Raw genomic sequence first — 4,468 nt, forward strand, 5'->3', positions numbered from 1 at the left:
GTGGGACCCCATATAGGACGATATGGGGTCCTACTTTTGAGGCCTAAATGCATGAAATAGGGAGCTCGTTGATGCGTTGCCTATTTCAGGCATTCAGGCCCTAAAAGTAGGACCCCATATCTTTGGACTTACAAAATCCAAATGGGGTCATGTCATATATCAAATCGAATGGCAAGAGCCAATTTATATGGTTTTCATGCCTATTTTCTCCATTTAATAAATCTAATGCATCAAATAATGTTGTTTATCTATTTTTGGCATACACCCCTAAAATGAAGACCCCCATTGCAAAGAAAGGTAAGGAACACAAGTGCTTGTTCTTATGCTCGTGAGATAATAAAAAAGACGCCTGGTAACCCAAAAATAGCAACATGTCAACGTGCTACCATTTTTGGGATTCCATGCCTCTTTTTTGTTGTCTCACAAGCATACATCTGGAGGTTATTATACAATATAAGTAAGTAGTAGTGTTGAAGTAGTTCTACAATTTGGATGCATTAAGAGCATTCATATAGCAAGGAAGAATATAATAATTGAGTACATTTTTTTTTCAATACATATTGCTAGTGAGGCTACAAAAAAGAGGCTCTACCCCTCATGATGTCTCTGGATACAGAATATGAGATTGCTTGATGCTTGGATTGCAGCTGGTAGTGTTGTGTGGGCGGAGCCACTATATGGCTCAAGTGCTGGAAATTGATGTATGCCTCAAGTGCTAGAATGTGCAAATAATGACCAAAATCAAGACCCCTTAGAGATTTCATGAGGGCTATCGTATCCACATTTTCCTTTTATTGCTTCACACATGTCACCTTCAATCATCGAGGGTAGAACCATTCGTCATCACAGGCAACAGGTTCATGGGACCCCATCCCATGATCCAAGGCATTATTCAAATATAGTATTTTTGACCATTCCCAAATCGAGTTTGCCAATTCCTAATCTGATTATTTCATTTACTGGACCTGCAATGCTTGCAAAGCCCTTGGTTAAGCTTGAATGAGCCTCTTCATTTTGGGGGTGTAATGGTCGGCAAAGGCAGCACGTTAATGCACTACCATTTTCGACCATTACACACCAAAATCAAGAGGCTCATTCAAGCTCAAGCAAGGGCTTTACAGGTCTTGTTTTTGGGTGGCAAAAGCACAAAAATGGCAGTGCCATTAACATGCTGCCATTTTCATGCTCCCCCCCTCTAAAACCAAGACCTCCAAGCTTTTCATTAGAGACACCAAAATGAGGGAAGATCGAAATCTTGCAGATGTACATAGCCTTCAAACTGGTCGATGAGGGAGAGTGCACTGTTGAACTGGCCAATGGACGATGCGAGGAATAGTGGAGCTGGCCAATGAGGGGAGAGACGGTCTTGTAATCGCCAACAATAAGCAAGATGCAAGGAAGTGAGAAGGCAAATAAGCAAGGAGGTGAGGAGGCAAGGAAGCAAGGAGGTGAGGAGGCAAGAGGCAGTCTTGAAGGGCAACAAGAGGGTGGAGGTGACTGGAAGGAGTAAGTAGGAAAGGGAGGGATGGACGTGCGGCCCTTAATGAGGAGTGGAGTAGAGGAGAGGGGCAAGGAGAGGAGGAGAGAAGTGGTGAGGTGGCAGCAACAACAAAGAGTGGAGTGAGGGTGAGGGAAGAATGGATTGAGTCTTCTATGCCTTCATGATGCTGGCAAGGAGAGTTCCACGTGAGGGTTGGAGTGGAGAGGGAGAGTCAATGTGAGGCAACCATTAGTGAGGACTACAGTGGGTCTCCATTAAGTACATGCATAATCTGCTCTCTGTTAATAATTGCATGCATGTCATTACAAAACAAATAAATGCATGCATGCAATGGTTTCAATAATCCATGTCTTATCTCTTCTCTATTCATGATTATAGGTTGAAGAAGCTTATGAAATCATTACTGTTGAAAAATGTATAGGAAATATAATGCGGAATGAAAGATTTGAGGCCACACAAAGGACCTTACAATCATATTTCATATGGGGATGCATGAGCACTCTTACCAACTCTAGTCTTGTTGAGTGCATGGCAACCACCTATTCAATATTACATCATCCACGTTTAGATTCATCATGAGTGGATGCATGACCTTTGAATTTTGTATATTGATAAAGGACTAATATCGTATTTCACATGGGGATGCACGAGCACTATTAGTATACAAAATTCAAAGAGAGGATGATGTAACTCTAGTCTCATTAAGTCCATGGAAACCCCTTGTTCACTATCACATCATCTAGCTTTAGATTCATCATGAGTGGTTGCATGATCGTCTCTTTTAATGGAATAATACTAACTATCTTTCTTATGGTCCAAATGTCTTCTACAAAAAGGATGAATATTTGAATATATGAATCCAAGGTAGGGTTGCCACATGTACGACGTAGAGTTTGAGGCAAGAAGAGGAATGCAAACATTATGCTGCTGCCATGCAACTCTACATTATTTCCTTTTTTTAATTGTTCCATTCCTTCTTGTTTTTCCAGCCTTAGGCATGAATTTATGATATCATGTCCTCCAATTTTTCAATCAATAATATAATAATTGTTTCACCCAAGAATCCAACCTATAAGTACAATCATTGTTTCCAGTAATAAATTTTCCACCGTTAATATGGTCCTCAAAACACCAAAAATCATTTATTCAATAAAATAGGTGTGTTGGGGTGGTCAATTAAGGTGATAGAAAAGGTTGAATAATTGGGGGGGGGGGTTGATTAAACTAAGTGGGGGCGGATGGATAAATAATTAGGGGGGTTGGGAAAGGCCAGGCTCCCATCTTTTGCTCTTCTCATTCTGTCGGTTGCCCCCAATCTTCCTTGCTTTGCTCTCCCCACCCACTCCATCTTCCACTCAGGTCCCAACTCCCTCTCCTACCCTCTCTACTCCATCCCTGCCTGCTCGGATGGCAAGCTCTTTACCTTCTTCCTCCCACCCACCAGCATCCCCTTCTCACCCACGTGCTCCTGCTCACCCCCTCTGCTTCTGCCCCTTCTTCCTCCTCCATCCTCATTCTCCCTCCTTTGAGCACTAGTAACATTGCCCGCAGCATCTCTTCCATGCAACATCTATGCACAGAAGTAGAGAAACGGCCCTGTCCCCCCGCATGAATGATTCCTTCCATCCTCCTCCTACAGCTCCCTCCTCTCGGTTCTCCTTCGATCCTCCTTCTGCAGGTCCCTCCTCCCATCCTACAATCATGATAGTGTTGATGTAGCATTTTATGTCGTGTTAAAAAAAATTGGCTTAGGTTAGTGCAGTCGATCGTTTGAAGGAAATGCTTGGATTAATGCTACAAATGCCATTTTTTTGGTGTGTGTTTTGCAGCATGAAAATTTTATGGCATTATTCTATAAAAAATTGCAACATTGTTGTGATTAATTATGCTACAAACAACTCAAGCCATAAAGCACCATGGATTAGTATAATAATATACATCACGAATGGATGCATACACTCATATACATCACCGATGGATGCATACACTCATGCTCACATCAATGTCCAATATTGTATTAGATGGTCCCTTAGCATACATGTGTGTGCATAGAAGACCATTTCCTATATTGATCCCTGATTTCATAGTTAAATTATTCCCTTTCTCACATTCTAACCTATGAAGGCTTGATGTACACACATTATGGGCACATTATATTGCATTTTATGACTAACTTTTTTTACGAATGCTTAATACTTGTATTTGGTCAAAGAAGGTATATTATCATTTTTGAATGACAATGTTACTCTATGCTCCATTTTATCCTATATTAAAAACTATGATCACTAGATATTACATAAATATATTGCTCCATTATATCCTATACTAAAAACTATTCTCACCCAAATACATAATGCCAATTGAGGTTAGTACTTATGACAAGTGATGAAAACATTCTAATGGTATGAATGAGATCTTGTAAATTTTGGATATATAATATGAGTACTATGTTGATTGAGCTATGACCCTTTTCTAAGGGAATATTTTCAACTTAATTACTAAATACATACTTACAATGGTGAATTGATTCCCATCTATATGTATATTCAAGTTTTACTATGTGTTAAAAAAAAAGCTTTTGCATAAGTTTAAAATTCAAATAGTATTTATATTTGTTTAAGACTACCCATTGAAGCTGGTTCCTATCCTTGTATTGAACATGATAATGTTCATAAAGCTTTTATGAATACAAATAGATAGCATTGGATCCCTTTTTAGTAGTTTGGAATGAACCCTAAAAGTACCTAAAACGACTATGTATTCCCTTTGTAGCATGGAAGTGATCATGGTAGAGTGGCATAATCCCTAGTTTCCTTTTTCCATAGGTTCTTTTGCTACTCATGGTTGGTGGATACACCACGGCATAGATCCGAATATATATTTGGTTTTTTGCTTCAACTTGCTTGACTAGACTTTCCTTGATGATTGTTTGATTGTTCCTGAGATGAGTGGTCACTTGCTCTATTG

This window comes from Dipteris shenzhenensis, chromosome 7, assembly GCF_047967505.1.
Source record: "Dipteris shenzhenensis isolate YYH24624 ecotype China chromosome 7, Dip_SZ_1.0, whole genome shotgun sequence".
Lineage (NCBI taxonomy): Eukaryota > Viridiplantae > Streptophyta > Polypodiopsida > Gleicheniales > Dipteridaceae > Dipteris > Dipteris shenzhenensis.